This window comes from Leptonotus elevatus, chromosome 6 (genome assembly GCF_054856555.1).
Source record: "Leptonotus elevatus isolate MCC_2025b chromosome 6, RoL_Lele_1.0, whole genome shotgun sequence".
NCBI classification, from domain to species: Eukaryota; Metazoa; Chordata; class Actinopteri; order Syngnathiformes; family Syngnathidae; genus Leptonotus; species Leptonotus elevatus.
Genome location: NC_141244.1, coordinates 13995208 through 14014213, shown reverse-complemented (window position 1 = coordinate 14014213; position 19006 = coordinate 13995208). Strand labels below are relative to the sequence as shown.

The 19006-nt window shown below is 39.6% G+C and overlaps 1 long non-coding RNA gene across 1 annotated transcript; it reads left to right on the top strand.

Moving 5' to 3' along the window:
• The first annotated feature begins 1564 nt into the window (after positions 1–1564).
• On the top strand, positions 1565–8008 carry LOC147172149 (uncharacterized). The gene is made up of 3 exons (XR_015095409.1): positions 1565–1766; positions 3996–4130; positions 5172–8008. It is a non-coding gene; the product is annotated as an uncharacterized LOC147172149 (long non-coding RNA).
• The last annotated feature ends 10998 nt before the right edge of the window (positions 8009–19006 follow it).

The window sequence follows — 19006 nt, the reverse complement described above, 5'->3', positions numbered from 1 at the left end:
TAAAGTTGGGTTTCCCAATAACTGTCTTACTGCTGCTGCTGTGCCCATTTTTTTTATTTTTTTTGCTGCAATCATTCACCTCTCGAATAAAATTCACATCCTTACTGGGGTTACCAGTTACAGTTACATGCTAAAAAGGAAATATAGGAGAGCCCCGACTGATGTGTATGCAGTGAGGAAAACCGAAAAACCCAAACCAAGGTAAGTAGGGCTGAGATGAACTGTAGGTTGACCATATATCGAATTCCAAAATAGAAGACACTCGTCCCTAGCCTCGAGATACTTAAACGATACTCAAGGTTTACTCCAAAATGTCATACAGTCTAACTATTTTAACGTATGCCTCCTCTGTATGGGTAGAAAATAACAAAAAAACAAACTTTCTTTTGACATCTTACTCCAGTTCAGTGATCAGTGAGCTAAAATTCTTGGCCGCTGACACAGCTCAGGACCTTATTAGAACGCTCAGAAAGTGAAGTACGTAAAACTCTAACCTTCTTTTTTCTTTTGATAAAATACGGTTTTTAATGCAGTCCTGCTCACCATTATTGGCACCCATGAAGGTAAAGTACATAATGTGGAATATCCTCTGGGAAAAAAAAATCAACAAAAATATTAAATTTTTTATAGAGAACTTATGTTTATGTGAAAAACCAAATTATATATATATAAAAAATATATATTTAAAACAATAAACAATAGGCGGAAAAACTGAAAACTTCAAATGGGCTCTGTCACTGGTATTGGCACCCTTTCCTGTAAATCAGTATGGAAACACATTGTGACTCACATGAATTAACCAATGAATGATGACTTTGATGTTTTAAAAAGCCTCTTGTTATCCCCTTTTCCTTTGTGACAATCGTGTAAACAAAGGAGCTGTCTGAGGACATCAGAAGAGCTATAATTCGCAAACCCAAGACCTCCAAAGGGTATAAAGCCATCTCCAAAGACTTTGGTAGCCCTATTTCAGCAATGCGTAATATTAAGTTTGACGAGCATGGAACTGTCAAGAACCTCCATGGACGTGGGGGGAAGAGAGGAATTGATGACAGAAGTCTTCGACGGTTGGTGTGAATGGTGGAAAAAAACACCACGTTAAACATCCAAAGACCTGAAAGCCAACCTGGAACAGTCTGGGATCATGGTTTCAAGAAGCACCATATGCCACACACTAAACCAAAAATAGGGCTTCATGGGCAAAGACCATACCTGAGACAGACATTAAAAAAGAATGGCTAACCTTTGCCAAGGAATACCTTGGACAAACCACAATTTTTTTGGGAATGTTTTGTGGACGGATGGAGGAAAAGAGCACCCTCCCTACAGTTAGGCATGGTGGAGGATCCATCATTCTGCGGGGCTGCCTTGCTGCATCTGGTACCGAAGGCTTTGATCGTATAACAGGAATCATGAAAGACATTCTGTCCTACCAAGTGTTAGACAACTTGGTTTGAGTCGAAGGTCATGGGTCCTCCAGCAAGACAAAGACCCAAAGCACACATCCAAAAGCACACAGGAATGGTTAAAAAAATAAATAAATAATAATAATACCGTTTTAAAATGGCCGGCAATGACCCCTGATTTCAATCTGATTGAAAATCTTAGATATGAGCTGAAATGTGCCATTGGGAAAAGAAACCTTCAAACTTTCAATAGTTTGAACAATTTGCAAAGGAAGAGTAGGAGAAAATACCAGCGGAGAAGTGCAAGAAGGTTAGAGATGGCTACAAGAAGCGTTTGGAAGCTGTCATCACTGCCAAAGGGTGAGCAAACAAATATTAAAAAGGGGTATAATAAATAATAATGGCTATTGCTGCACATGCTGTGTTTTCTATTTCTTCTTTGAAATTACATTATACAAGTTGAAGAACAATTTCCTTTGTTGAATTACTTTGGACATCCAATTAAAAGGTCCTGATGATATACATTTGGTACATTTCCATTTATTTCCGAAGATATTGTAGAGATCATGCAAAAAATGAAGGGGTGCCAATAACAGTGAGCAGGACTGTATATTACAATAACAACACGCACACATAAAACCCGCCACAATACAAGTAGGGCTGGGTGATTATATGATTGAGAATTTTTCACATTACAGCTGCAAGCTGTGAGCATATTTACTTAATCAGACGTGGCAGAAATGTCAATCAGAGTCCAGCTTTTGCAAAGGGAAAGAAGAAGAAAGAACAAAAAGTAATAGTATCAATGACAGAATGTGCCGCAAAACACGCATCTGATGGGCAGATGACTCGGCGATAACTTCCGAAGATGAAGCTATTTTCACAGGAGAATTTCCTTACCATCAATTGTATGGCGTTATCTCCAGAGTGACATGGAGTAAATGAAGCCGTTGTTCAGGTATGTCGTCAAGAACAAGGCAATACAACAAATATGTTGATTCATTTGAACAATAGTGCCCAAGTGATGATGTGGAAGGCATGAAAATGCGAGTGAAGTTTGCAAAGCCCGCCACCGGACCACATCATGCACATTTTCAAGTAGCATTGATGCTAATGCCGTATGTAGGACCATAACTTGAAAATTATTGTGATTACATTTTAAACCGTATTCAATTCATTATTCCTGAGGGGTCCATTTTAGTAAGTCACAAGTAACATCAAGAGTCACTTAACTTTGTTGGTTACTTTGCTTACTTTACTTTAAGTTAATATTAACACACATATGGAAATGATAAGTAGCACCAACTAATGTTGAGTTGTCACTAGCCATATGCAATCATATACAAAATATCAGCTTTCAAAGATAAGTGCTCATTTGCATTGACAGTGTACAGTACATAAATATCCATACTGACTTGCTATCTGTACATGAAGAGCAGCAATGTGGGTCAATGCAAATAGCCCACACGAGTCAACTTGATGCCAGCCAACAAAAGGCTGGAGGGATGCTGAGCTAATAGCGGCCATGATGAAAAGAATGCTCTTTTGGAGGCTTGAGAAAAACAAAAATTCCATTTTACCTGGCTTCTGCTCATCTGGCACGTTCAAACATGTTTGGGATGCTGAAATCTGCAGCATCCAGCAGGTGTTCAACTCGGCGAGGTGTTATTATTTTTCTGGCTCGGGAACATATTTACACATCTTTGCTGCTGTATATACGGCAGTGCAATGTTGTTTTTGTCTCTCAGTGATTTCTTTTTCTTTCTTTTTTAATGTAATTTCCCCCAGCAGGGGATTGGAACATAATTGGATGTGTTTACGGTTAAGAAAAAAGAAAGAAAGAAGATGGCAGGGCGACAGTCGAGAAAGTACTTCTTGAAACTTTGCGTTTGAAAGGATAATTAATACACTATATAGGGGCATGAACAAGTGAGAGAGCGAGAGGACGCGACGGCTATTTTAAAGCCACACAGTAGGGAATCTTGCATGGATCTTTTTATGGAGATAAGCTTAAAAAAAGGATTTGTTGGCATGTTTGCAGAAAAAGCTGTCTTTAATGGACAGTGCAGGCTTCACAGAAGAGAAATAACTGACTGTGTGTGAGTGTACATTATCCGGCCAATCTGCAAGTAATGTCGCTTTTCACTTCCCTCTGCAATTTGGTATCTAAATAAAGTCAGGGTGATACCGTTGTCCCAGTATATATACTTTTTCCACCATATTTTTTTGTATCTTTATCCTAAATTGGTTGAGATTTTTAACAGGGATAAAAACAATCAAGGCAGAATATTTTATTGAATGCAATAATCTCACCCGTTTTAAGGACTAAACCCTAAAAATATATAATTCTGAGCTATTTGAATGTCTGTCGCAACAGCTTCCTGGAAAACAACTGGCACACTGCACTTAAAATGCCCCTCCCAAACACTGAAACATTAACAAAAATATGTATAATTTCACTATGATGCCAACTTCTTTATACTACATAGAGTGGCAAAATCCCTGCAAGTTTCTATTTGATTTGATGGTACAGTACGTGTTCAAGTCAAATAACCTTATGACCCATCATCCTTTTTTTTCTTTTTTCAGGGCAAACAAGCAAGGATTTGGCAAAGACGTCGCACACAATCTGTTCTGTGTTGTAGCTATATGTATTTTTGCACAGGTCTTAGTCCACATTACATGGATTTAACATCAGATACACAAGGATTTGAGAAGATCAAGGTCTGTTTTTTCTATCCTCCTCCCCTAACAGTTGTGTGTACGCAGAGCGCTTCTACAGTATTAATCTCTCTCTCTCTGTCTCTCTTTTTTTTTCTTTTTTTTTGTATGTTCATGTCGCTTACATTTTCGAAACAAGTCCCAAAATATTTCCATGCATAAGCCCGAAATCCGTTATTAACATTATTTGACAGTAGTTGTTCTTATCGTCCCAGTCTCTGAACACAGCAACTTCTCATTTTGTCTAATATATTATATATATATATTTATTTATTTATTTTGTCAATAATACATGGGTATTAATTCAAATGTTAAGATGGGATGTCCTGTCAACCTTCTACATAACGATTACACGTGTGCGTAAACTACATATGAGCAAATGTCGGGAAATAGTTCTGTGTGTGAGTGGAGATATTTGGCCATTTTACACCGTTGTAGCAACGGGAATATTTATATAACGAAAGGGACCTGAGAGACAAACTAGCTTAGTTTTTAGACGAGGCTAGTACAACACAACGAGAATGGGACGAGAGAGGAAACAACGTTAAAGCACGCAAACCTGGAGGTTAAAGCAAGTTATTTTAAACTGAAAAGTAAAAACTTTCTTTTGTTTTCTTATGAGAGACATGTTGAATCGGGAAGATTGCCGAATGAACAATACTGAGCTCTCTCAAAAAATAAAATACAATTTTTGGGTAGGTTGATATAATGTGTCATTGGGCTAGTGTAGGTAGGCTAACACTCTGATATGTATGAATGGAATAAGCAAATATGGCTTTGTGAATATATGATGAAGATAAAATGTTATATAAAAGCACTCCATTTACCATTTAATAGTTTGATCAAATTGATTTTTTCATTTGTTGGGCTATGAAGGGGAAAAGTACAATAATTAACCCATTTGAATTGATTCAGGACTCGCTTGTTAACGTGAATGAGAATGTCGTGCTGATTTTGGGTGAACATCCATATTTGCATTTTCAGACTCTAAGATTGTGTTGTTGCATGAAACAATGGTCAGACCAGCACTGTTTCTGTTTTCAGTCTCATGAAAACCTGCTGTCGGATCTGAATGAATCACGTCCCATCAACAGCACAAACAAGCTCCTCAGAAGTGTATCCTTTCAGTAAAGCAGTTAGACTGTAATCTCAGTAAATAAAGATACACTAAGACTCCTCTACAGTTTATCTTCACAGGAGCCCACTCAAACTGATGAGAACATCTACAAGTACAATGACTGCACAGTTAAAAGAGAAGAAAAAAAAAATCTCTTTCTTGCCAATGGCAATGTTCAGAGTTCCATTTTAGTCACATTTTGTGCTACAGCGTATGAAGCCACACGGAGGAGGGAAGAAAAGTAGGGAAAAAATCTTCTATAATGAAGCCTTTTTACCAACCCAATGGTGATGAGTATTATCTGATACAATATAGCATTCATGTCCACGCCACGGAGATTAATGCTTTTGCCAAGGGTGGATGTGAAACCTCACTATTTCTGATGCCCTGAAGAAGAAGGAGAAGAAGAATCCAGTGAGTGTAAAAATGAAATAAAAAGATTTGTTTGAGAGAGCAATTGTGTTCAGCACCCATGGCTGCCACTGTCTTGGCCTCTATAAAGCTCACTGCTGCTTTGGCCCTGTCGCCAAGCCCCGCTCCCTCCTCCAATATAGGAAGATTTACTTGCATGTCCAAATGGGTAATCTTATTTATTCCATGTAGCGGCGTGGATCAGCCAGGCTCAGCAAAAAATTGAAGTGGAGTCCTTTATCATCTGTAGACATGTCCGTGTTAATTACTTTTACTTTAAAATCTGAAATGCATCTTATACTTATTACTACCATTCCTGATTCCAGTCAGAATTTATCAGGAGTAAAAAGATGCTACGTGTTGCCCCTGTTTCTAATGGTGCGGTTCGATATATTTCAAATGGAGCGCTGACTGTTGGGATCCATACAATTGATCGACAACATCTAACCAGTCTAAATTGCCACTAAGTTATTTGATTGATCATTTGAAACCCAGCAGTATTTGGAGGCGAGGCAGTTAACGGCTCACGGGTTAGGCGGGGCAGAGTGGTGGCCTCTCACATGCTTTCTCGCTGAAAGAGATCTTCAATTATAAGAGGCTTGTACTGCTTACGCATCCCCCTCACCCCCATCAATCTTTCACCTCTATTCAGATAAGCCCAGGCCTCTGCTGCTCGGTCTCATGAGGCAAATCTGCAGAAACAGAGTTGATCTGATGGTTTTCACCACAAATCCTCTTTGCATGACTTTCTTTTACAGACATTAGACACGCTGCCTGTATTACTAGCCAAGTTACTTTACTCATGCGAGCACTCTTTCTCTCGCACCGTAAGAGCCTCTACACGGTTAAAAGATGTGACACCTTGTTGACAATTTTTTCCACCCCGGTTTTGTAGTGATGCCACTGCAGAAGAGTACTCAAATTTGGAAATAATAACCACTGAACTGGAAATAAAGATTGGCTGAATATGAAGTACTAAAACGAATATAATATGTTACATACACAAATTAGTTTCACGAAGCAGCGGCTGACTTAAGTAGTGTGTAGCCTAAAGCATAGTGGCTATTAACTAGCATGAAAATGCTAATAATTTTTACAACACTAAAAAACAAACACTGTCAAATTAATTAATTAACTCCAGTAGCAACTTTAAAATGTGACTACATGAAAAGATCACTCCATGTGGCCTCTACATTAAATTGACAAAGGTTTGTAGTAATGTAAGTACTTTTCGCTACAATATGTTCTAGGCGACCCCACTAGTCTACACGTGGCATTGTGATCAATATTGCGTTATCCATCACAGATGGCGGCCATTTTGACACTTGCTGTCATCTGAAAATAACATCATATTTGCTCTTTGCTCAGTTAACAACCAATCACGGATCACCTGTTTTCTGTCATGTGACATTCGCAAGCTGAACCGTGATTGGTGAGCCCTGAGTAAATGTAATGTCATCTTCACTTGACAGCAAGTGGCAAAATGGCCGCACCCTGAGATGAATAAAAACAGGTGGACTTTGCTGCTTTATTCATATTCCACAAACACAATATTCATCATAATATTGCATTAAACACATTGTAAAGACAACTTTTCTTTTGACTTCTCCTTTTGTTAGGTTTTGTTAAAAGAATGAATTCATTTATAAAATTTGGGAAAAAATGGAACATCAACCAGCATCACAAACAGATTACATCATTATTTTCATTTTGATGTGTGGCATCTAAAATAAATATTTAATGTTTGATTCAATGAAACACATCTAGTAAAATAAAAAATGTTTGGTGGGAAATGCACAAAGTCAAAAGATTTCCTCTCTTTGACAAAACAAATAGTAGCTTTTTGTGTTTATCAGTTTACATTCGGTTGGGGCATTTGGGTGTCGAACAGTTACGTGAGCTCCAAAATCTTTAACTTCCCAGCAGCCTCAAATGCAGCACTTGTCTGCGGTACAATTTCTGCATCCATCCACGAGCGCAACATGAAAACAATCCCGGCTGAGAAGATGTAATCTCGGGCTTCAGATAGCGCCACAATGGCACAGCACGGCCCTGGCATGGCAGCGTGCTCATCACGCTGCAAAGCGAGAGGGGCTTTCGAGCCTCTCGGGAGCGACAATCTCTCCATCAGCCGGGCGGCCGGCTCGCCAAATCAATCCAGCCGCAAAGAAGAAACAAACATCGTGGACGAGACGTCTTGGGTGACAGATTTGTTCTGTTTCTCACTCTCACATCCTAATAGATGAGACATCAAGATACCCGCAGGGGTTTGTTTGTGGAGGTGGTGGTGAGTACCTAGGGGAGGAGCTGCGGGGTGTTGTGGTTGCATCAGCTATTGTGTTGAATTGTTGATATCCTGGATTTCTCTCACGTAGAAAGGAAACAGGTGGTGGAGTACAGTGAGGGGGGAGTGTGCGAGGGGTGGGGGTGTTATTGTAATTAAAGCTGCAGATGCCGCTTCATGCGCTGCATCTGGCCAGTGCTCTCATTTCCAGAAATCTCCTCTAAATTCTCAACAAATCCCTGCAAGGTTTCGGATGCTTCTAAAAAGCTGCCAATTTTGTCCATTTTCAATTTTTTTCTGAAGCATCACCTTGTCCTGAACTCCCTGCGTTTTTCATTTTTGTCTTTTTTACCGAAAGGCTCTTTTAACTCCTTTGACCTCCTCCTCTAGCCCCCCAGGGCAGCTCCTCAACCTTCCTGCAACACACCTTCACAGAGTTCAGCCTCCATTCACAGTGGTAGGAAGCCACGTCCCCTTTCATTATCAGCGTGCTCACTAGCGGAGCAAATGTGCTCAAACATATTCAGTCAGTATTATGCTGAGATCTCCTGACGCTGATTCGCAGAAGCACTGCCACACTGCAAACCATATGCAGAACCCCGGGTGGAATATGACATCCAAGCATGCAAAGTAGGGACAAAGGCGGGCGGGGGATTCCGATTTTAGGCAGAGGAAGAAAAACAAAGGATGACATGTTGAAATTGTTATACTGAATGCTTAAAAAAAATCTGTAAAGAGCAATATTGAAAATGTCTTTGTAATATACAGTGGAACCTCTAGGGTTTAACACAATCTATTCAAGAATGCTGGTTGACATCCAATATGTTCGTATTGAAGACTTCATATCAGTGGTGTCAAACATATGGCCTTCGGACCAGAACTGGCCCATCAGGTTGTCCAATCTGGCCCGTAAGGACAGAACACAAACTGCAGTTTCAGTAACATGAACTGTTATTGTTGTCATTTTGTCCACTGGGTGATCCACTGACAACCACTTTAAAAGACGTTCTGAAATTTGGCTGTTACTCAGAATTTGATGTAAAACTGTTGCGCTCCTTTTTGGTAAGTCCTTTCATATTATGTACTATGTATTATGTGCAATAAGATAATACATTAATAAATGGGGATATTTTCAGAATGTAGGCTACTTGTAATTATCCGCACCAAAAAATAAATAAATACAGGAATTATTTTGACCTGTCGTTATTTATACCTTATTAGGGCACACACTGATCCGGCCCACTTAACATCAAACCCTTTGAAGAAGCATGACTTTAATGTGGACACAGTGGCAGCTGGTAGAGTTACATATAGCTACATAGGATGACGGCGATGATAATCTATGCTGGGTCAGACCGAGACATATGAAATAACATTTAGAAAAAAGCAGAATAAAACATTAGCTTCACATCATGCAGTTAGCCAAGCCTAGCTGCTAAACCAAGTTCTCGTCTTTGGACTGCTGATTAATAGCGTTTTTTGGCTTATCGAGTCAAGTCCACACTCATTCACATTGTGCTTCCCCGACACGCTCTCCTTTCAAAAGGTCTGACTTCATGGAATTATTTAATTTCTCTTCGTCCACATTCCATCTCGAGCTCAAGGAGTCCCCCCGCCTCGCATGTGAAGTCAGCCCCACTTTGTGGTGTACATTCCCTCTTAATGAGTGATTTTGCTTTATAATGGACATATTGTACTGAGACTGAACTCCTTTCCCATGTTGAAAGGGAGATTTTCTGGAAAAAAAAGCCCAAAATAATGAAAAACACTCTTATGCCGTAAATCATGGTGACCTCCAAGTTTTTGTATGATTTCGATATAAATTAAATTTTGGAGGTTGCTCTAACCCATGATAAGAACTCATTCATATTTTTTCTCTTCCACTTAGCAGGTGCTTGAACCTGCAATCATCTTGGGAGGTGAAGGTTGTAAACACTCGACCACTGTTGAGTATTTTGGTTGGGAGTGTGCAGTTAGGCCTTTATTAAGAGGCTTCCAACAGAAATTTAAGGATATTCAAGTTAGACATCATCACAAGTCAGTTAACCAACAATTGTCAACATAGCCCTAACTAGCAAAATGTTTTGTGCACAAATACAATAAGACCTAATGCATAAAGTATTCGCCAACCCAAAAAAGTGAGTAGAAAAAGAAATGCAAGAATAATTAAAATAAGTAGCAGTCATGCATTACCGCCGGTGGCCACCTTCTTTTTCATGCTAAAAAGGTGGTGGTAATGTACCAAAAGTATTTGCCAACACCCAAAAGAAAGTAGTAGAAGAAGAAGCAGAGTGTGTGTGACGTATCGCTAGTTTAGCATGCGGCTTCCTTACTGTACAATAAAAATGTATAGCCCCCCCTAAATACAATAACTGACTAGGATTCTACTTTTGGCCACAATGCAACGCAATATATTAGTTACGGTCAGCCATTTTTAACTAAAAAGAAAAACATTTCCTTAGAAGTCAGGATATTCGATACCAGTTTTTCAGACCGATACCGATACTCAACTTGTCAGTAGTCACCGATACGATACCAAATATCGATGCTACATATCCCCCCTATGACAAATCATTTTAAAGAAATACATATATTTACCAATATAGTATTTCTCCTAAAAAATTGAAATTCATGGCAATTTTCTATTCCTCAAATTTTTTATTTCTAGTTCCTGATCATAACACGGCCACAAGAGGGCGACCGATATTGGTATCGGCCACGTCACGAGTACCGATACCTTAAAATAAGGCTGGTATCGACACCAATACCGACACCTGGTAAGTGTAAGTTTCGTCCAACCACAACTCATTCACTGAAGTTTAACCAATAACTAATTATGTGTCGGTCTTGTTTGACAATTACATTCTGTGATCGTGCGCTACATTTGCTCCTAACCACAATTTCCGGGGGGCCGGGGCCCCCTGTGAATAAAGCCTAGTGTAGAATTGTACAGCACCACATAAAAAAAAATTCACACAAATAGTCCATTGTTAGTTAAGAATTTCTGACACAGCTCTAATATATTGTGTCCACTGAGTACACAGTGATAACATAGATCCCAGTGACGAGATGGAATCCTATGATAAATGTCCAATGAAGCAGAGACACTATTCACCAGTATATTGACTTCAAATATCATTTTGTAAATTTGTCACTTGTGATACATTGGGAAGGAAAAAATGGCATATTTGATTTGCTTCATTCACACATCAAGGACAAATTAGAGTGAGGGGGAAGAAGAATAATTTAATCATCTAAAATCTCTCCCATCTTATCTCCCTTGGCGTGCATACTACTGTGCCAACACAAGCGCCTGCAAAATAAAAAGAAAATGTCTTTGCATAAAATAGCAAGTGAGTAAAAAATGTGAAACAGTTGGCAATGAACTCTAAATAATCATGGTGCTTTTGGAAATGAATGCATTAGCATAACTTAGTGCCAAAGAAGTAATCACTCATCTCAGGGTGAGAAGATTCCCTCCAGGCTCATCTCGCTCGGGTGGTTTCTATCCCAGAGTTCATTTACGACAGAGTTAGTGACCACCCCTCCCGAGACTGACACTCGCCTCGATGGGACGCACAGCAGTGACAGAGCACGTTTGAGACCGTGCTGATTTGGAGGGAAAGCCTCCAGCGGCTGATAAGATTAGATACAAAGAAGGATGGCGCTTCTGCTCAACATTATTTGGTCTCATATCACCCCGGGAGTGAAGAGAGACAAAGTTTGACCATGCCAGCATGTTGATTAAATACATGTATCATACAAATTATTGTAATGTTGTATTGTATCACCCTTGTTCATCTTGTATCTGGAATAAATATTAAACAACAACAATACTTTATAATTTTGCTCTAATCAGTATTTTTTTTGGTACACTCAAGGTGCTTTTTAGGTATGAAATCTTAATAATGAATACATGCTATTAACATACTGGCACATGAATCAGATATGAAGAAAAAAAGAATAATTTAACTGTGGGCAATCAAATTATATATCAGTGGTTCTTAACCTGAGGGGCTTTTCCACAGCCGGAACTTTTGGAGAACTTTTCAATTTACCTTGGTAAAATTCAGTTCGTGAGTCGTTCCCACTAATAACAATTTCCGGGGTAATTAAATTCCCCAGGGGACATCCGAGTTCTATCTCAGCAGCAGAGTCTTGCTGAGCCAGGCTGGAACTTTGAGGGGGCGGGCTGCACTTATGGAGGACCAAAACTGCCAAAATAAAAAAATGAATAACTGGATAAATAAATAAATGAATAACTAAAAGTGAAAATAAAAACGGATATACAAATAATTTTCAAAAATGTAATAAAAAAAATATATAAATGGAAATAAAAATAACACAAATAAATATATGCATAAATAAATAACTAAATAAATATAAGTAAAAAATTAAAATTAAAAACGAGCTGAAAAAAATACAAATAAATATAAAAATAAATATATAAATAGAATTAAATATCAATCAATAAATAACGCTCTGCTCTCACATTTATTTATTTCATGCTGCAGATGCTCTTCCAGGACGAAATGTTATTCAAATGAGGGGGCGGTCCTAAGCGTGTCTTGGGTGGGACTCCGCCACGTTGCAAACTGCCTTTCACTAGTCAAGTGAGCGGCTCAGCGAACAAGGAAGTCTCGCCAGCTTGCACTCCAGCAATGGACGACTATCTTGTCCACTGTTGCCACAACGTGCAACTTGAGTTGCTTGACAACAAGTCGATGTGAGTACAAAGTGTGACGATTGTTTCTCAAGCATGATAAAAACTATTTCTCAAGCAGTGATGAAAATGTAATATCTATCACAATTCTCTGGGCACATGACATTTTCAATTTGTGGCATTGAAGTAGTATATATATATATATATATATATATATATATATATATATATATATATATATATATATATATATATATATATATCATTCCTGGTGACTCGCCTGAGAGTGCTTAAGATGCAAGCAGGATAAACCCTGACTTTGTACTGTAATGAGAAGTTCCTGTTGTTCCAGACTCACTTGCTCATATTCCAAAAGTTTCTAAAGCTCTGCCAATGCACGTATTTAGTTTGTCTTTCATGCTGTTGGAGTTGTTTATCTGAGGGATCCGATGTAAATTCACTTTTCAACCATTGCAAGGTATTGCCGTTTAAGCTGCTTCTTGGAAAAACTGATGTTCGACTAAAACAACCGTCTCTTTTTGGCAGAGGACAAAATCCTCACAGGCTGATCTCAAGACTGAGCAGAGGCCTTGTATTTCAGCTTCTGAGTGAGAGACAAAGGCAGCGCCGTCTGCATGCAGTAGTTTCTTGAATAAGAATGCCTTACACTTCTGTTTTTGCACGGAGTCTTGAAAGATTAAATAAGTTGCCTGTGCCGCGGCTGTGCAACAGACTGCCTGAGGCATGAAGGAAGGCATGACGCAGAAGAGCTGAGTAGAATACTCCAAAATGTGTATGTGCAAGAGCGCATCGTTGATTTACCGCACAAAGGATTGGTAAGTCTTCCGATTGGGGACCTCAAGTTGTTGTGGAATTCATTTCTGTTTTTTAGTAACATGGGAGGACAACAAAGTGTCTGTAATGTCATGAACAGACTACACTGACTGACTTTTTGTGAGATTTGCAAAGCCACTAAGGACTTCCGTTGTTTGATGATTTTTTTCTTGCAAATGATGAACACAGAAGAAAACTGTATGTCGATTGGAATGACAGCCACATTGTGATCCTGGCACGATCTGATCAGATTTAGATTGAACCAAGCTATTATTTTCACTGCCAATATTGATCAACACGATTCCGCTGTAGTTGCTGGAGTCACCTAAAGATGGTAAAAGTTCATGGACCATGATTTTACTGCCTGATTTGAAAAACTCAGGAAATAAACCATATTAGTCAGGTGCTTTTTTGGTTTGATTTCAACCCTGCTGATCCCCAGAGGCGGAGCCTAACAGTTTCTTTAGTTTTTACTTCAGCATAGGAAAAATATGGCTGATTCACTGTCTATGATGGGTTGGGTATAAGGGAGATCGTATCCAGTGGTTCAACTGAGATTCAAGATCTGTGTGAATGAAACCATCTGCTGAACACAAAGGTCAAGTCTTCTTTAGGATAGCATACTACAGCTTCCCTAAGGTTTGAGTGTTTCCATTGTTCTTCATATTTAGCACTGGAGCAGGTGAAGTCTGCTGCCGTAGGCATGTTAGTTGCCCTAAAGACATTTCTCGCAGCTGAAATGTTGATATCTGGTCAGATACTCATCTTTTCAATGCAATGTCAAATCTAAATAAAATAAAAAAATCTCTAATTCTAATCATTTTGGAGTGTATCATCATGCACTGTTCAGTTACATTAATGGCCTTGAAGCACATTTTGTTCATTAAAGAAGCCTTTATTTCAAGTCCAAAATAAAAGATGTAGGCTAAAAGTGAACTTTTCAACTAGAGCTCTAGGCTGAAGCAATACAAAGCCTATTCATGAGCGACAGAGAGCCCTCTGTATTTCAATGCGCTCATTCGGAGATTCCCTAAAATAAATAGCACATTTGGGTGCATTTGATAAAATGTTTTTCCTGCAGTCGCATTCCATCCATGTTGACTCTTATCTTCTAATCCAGCTTCCTGTTTGCCTTTAAATTCAAACTTCAGATGGTTCTTACTGAGATCCTCTGAGCTGACTCAGTTTGAAGCTGCAAGAAATCCATTCATTCCCAAAATGCTACCGCAAGCACAAGCATCCACGCTTGCACCAGTAGATAAGAAATAGAAAGGAGTTTGCTGAAATGTTCTGTTGTTTTGCCATTTCCTGTGCCGAAAAATGAAACAAAAGCCGTGTTTCACAACAATCCCTTGCCAAGTTTCCCACTTTTGGAGGACAGAACTTGTTGGCATGCTTGCGGCTTGGCTTCTCAGTAGAGCGGCCATAGCTTAGTTGCACCATGTGTTTGTTTGTTCGTGCATTTTGTGTATGCCACAACGCCTGGTTGTGTACATGAGTTTGGCAGTGATTGTGATCAGGATGGAAATATGTGTTGGCTTACTGGCGAGATGAAAATGAGAGCAAATGAAGTGGGAGGCCTGAAATGCTGCGAAAGCGACTGAGACCTGCGATGATACAGGTGTTTGTCATTGACTACATGTCAGCTGCTTCTTTCTCCGCTCGTTGTATGTTTAAGCATTTTTCTCCACTGTGGTGTCTGTACCCTTGCTTCTAAGTAAATGTCACAGCAAGCTGCTGCTCTTCCCACACCACACTGTGGGAGACGGACCAAACTCATCGCCGTGGCAACCCTCTATTCTGCTTCAAAGAGAAGAGGCAAGGGCAGAGAAGAAAAGAACTTTTATGCCTCCGAGTCCCCTCTAGCCTGCTCATTCCCTCTTGTCCTTATGCATTGTAACACGGGCCGGAACCATGTGCGCCAGCTCCCAGGCTTCAATGGGCCGAGAGGACGAGGAGACCGTACCCGGTACAAGGTAATTCTCAAGTATGGAAAACATATGCACAAAAACAAAAATTGAGTGTCAAAAGGGCATTTCCATTTCAATTGCTATGTTTATATCGTCAATAGCACAAACATAAAGCAGGCAGTAACCTATTGAAATTAACGAGAAATGCTCAATCACTGTCATCTTCTAGTTTACGGGTGTATGGGATATTGCATTTATCACTCTGTTTACATGTCTATTTACATGTTTACACCCAAGGCTACATTATATACTCCGAACCTAGTATGTCCACATAGCGAGTACACACCTCACATTTCTGCCGTTATTTCATTATATATATTTCATGTGACAACACTGACAAAATTACACCTTGATACAATGAATAGTATCAGTGTTTTCAATTTCAGTTATGGATGCTATTGCTGGATTTAACACATACATAAGGAGCACCATATTATTGGGCTCAGGCATGGTAAAACTTTCGCTAGCTTAGAACATGCGGTAGAGCATCCTTTCACGCTAGCATGCATGCTAGTTGGCAGCGGAGCAAAACTCGGTTGTATTTTATTGAAGTATTTAACAATGTTAACAGTGAGTTCGGTTGTAGTTGAAGTATTTAACAATGTACTCACCTTTATTTTGATCAATCCTCATCCACAAATCCCTCAAAGTCCTCATCTTCTGTATCTGAAACAAGCCGCTGGGCAAGTTCTCCATCAAACACGTCATGTTCCTTCTCAACATTGTAGTATTGTCAGAGTCAGACTCGATACCGTGCGGCTCCTCAGAAATGATGCTGGCTTTTGTGAAAGCTCGAACATTAGTGCAGGCAGACACGTTAGCCCAAACATGCACAATCCATTCACAAATTGTGGCGTAACTCGCTCTTAAATAGCCAAAGCATCAAGGACGTCCATCTGTGTCTTAATTTAGGAAATCCGGCCCTGATTGAGGATTGACGATGTCATCTTTCAGTTGAGTCTTTCGGGTTCCCTTCATGCCTGCCAGTCCACAACCAGGACCACATTTCCTGTATATAAACAATGTGTCGGCAGAAATGCTCCCACACCCACACACAGTCCGTCAAACGGAACGCTTACTGAAGTCGCACACAACATTTACAGATTTTGGAACTCGGTGCACACATAAGGCGCACCTCATTATTAGGCGCGGTGTCGATTTTTTTGAAAATTTACGACTTTTAGGTGCGTCTTATGGTCGTGAAAATACGGTATATAACAGTGTAAATGTATTCTTCCCTTAAAATAACACATACACATCCATTAGGTGTACTGGTAGACCCCTGGCAACAAAAGTGAGTAGACCTCTAAGTGAAAATGCCCTAACTGTCAATATTTTGTGTAGCTACCATTATTTTCAGCACAACCTTATCTCTCTTGGGCATGACGGAAGATGGTGTGGACGAAAATTGTTTTAGCTTCATGCCCCCTTAATCAAAAGCGGATACCCCTTCTACAAGACTAAGCTTATTTTTGTTGTTGTTGTTGCTTCTTCTGCAATACTTAAGTGGCTCACACTACCGGATGCAAATTCCTTGTGTTTCTACATACTTTGATTCAAGGTAAAGCAACTAGAAAAGGTATTTCATGAAAGTACCACTGATTGTCACACCCACCCAAGTGGGGCAAAATTCATTAATCATTTGGTGATCTAACCCCCCGATTCCAACCCTTAATGTTGAGTACCAAGCAGAACAGCTGTCAAACATTAATTGAACTTAGCAGCAGTTCAATGGGGTGGTAATAATGATTTTAAGTGCTGAACAACAATATGTGCTTTTTGTGAAATATTTTTCTTTGTTTGGGAGGTATGTACCAGCAGGAGGCTGTTTGATTTACATGTATTCCCCTTAATGGCTGTCTGTCCAGTGTGTGTCAATCATATGAGACAATTAGTCATAAACATGTTTCCGGGTTTAATGGCCTTAGCGTGCACCATCATACAAATAATTCTTACTGGTGATGCTGCAGGCAGACATTTTGTAATACTGTATGCACTTTGTATTTAATACAGAGCACAGATTAATAGAGGTAGGATGCTGCTGGATGCATTTATTCACTGCTAATGGCTTTTTTCTTCAAACTTAGAGTGCTGATTTTGGAATACTGTCTGACTTCCTGTTCCTGCCAACTCTCTGGCCAGGGGTACGTTAGCCCCTAGTTTGCCAATTCTTTTATTGGCCTATGGGGCACAAGTAATTGTGCTCCGCAAATGTTGTAGCAACAACACAATTATGTATATCTACTTTGCTGCAGCTGCAAGAGAGTAACAATTTTATTGTAATTGTAAAGTTTTGTGGTAAATCCCAAATTCGTTGTTATCTGCCTCTGTGACAGAGTGTGCCATCAATACGGTTGTGTATGGAGTGCAACATGCCAAAGGGCCTGGCATTTTGATGTTGCACTGTGTAGGTTTTATCAGCCCAATGAAACCACATTCAGATACTGAGGTTGAAGGTTCTTCTCTTCAGAGTTGATGGAATGCCGCTTCCGCATTTTCAGCAAAGCCACGGATCGACATACGTAAACCTGCTTCAGTTGGTGCTCAGTCCGTGTATTTATTTTAAGGCTTTGCCTCACGTTAATTAAAATACAGAAAATAAGCCACCCTTGACCTGAATAGACAAAACCACTTTTTTTTATCTCTGGCGCCCTTTTCTTCTCGCCCACGCCACCTTTAGGTCAAAATGCTATAATATGTCACACTGATTAGCTGGAGAATTTGAAAACCTGAAAGTCCTTCAACCTAGGCAGCCTGATAGCTATATATTGTGACCATGCGATAACTTGTGTAACTGTGAACACAGTCAATGATACTGAGATATAGTTGCCAATAGCAACACACTTGATAATCTACATATGTTGGATATTGTGTATTAGTAATTTCTTGTTTAAATAGCGATTTGAAATAATATGTGCATGCAGATTAATTTATTTGAGCTAATATGCAGCGTACATGGAGAAGACAAAGGTGAGACTTGTCAGGAAAGGCTGCAGGTGTGCTGCCATGTTTGGGTGAACTTAATTATATTTATTTTTTTATTTTGATGATGTGTGCACATGCATACATTTTTGTGAGCATATGCGTCATGAGTGGCTGTTTAGACTGTGAGTATGCATAATAGTGTTTTCTGCTCAGGTGGCTGTGCCGGTGTGTGCCAGCATTCAGGTTGCACAAAAACCCTGCACCACAGGGAGGTGCATGTCTTTCATGTCCTGCTCGGTTCTGCCTTAAATCTAGGTCAAAGGATAAAGGAAAAACCTCTGTCACACACACTTACACTCATGAACAAACATTGACCTGTTTCAGAAATTACTTTCTTGTGGTTTGAGTAGTAGCAAGTGCAATCATGGAGGTGACGGAAGCATCCAAAAGTTGTATGGCTTTGTGAATTATTCCCTCTGCTAAGTGCAAGAGGTGTTGTTATGATCACCATTTAGTTGGTTTGTTAGATTGTCAGGATTACACAACAATTACATAACCAAGTCCCATGAGCTACTGTGGAAGAGTAGAAAATGAGTCAAGGAAAATTCTGTGGTTGAGACACCTGAAACCATTGCCCACACATGACAACACGGCTAGCGCTAGCAGCTAACACTA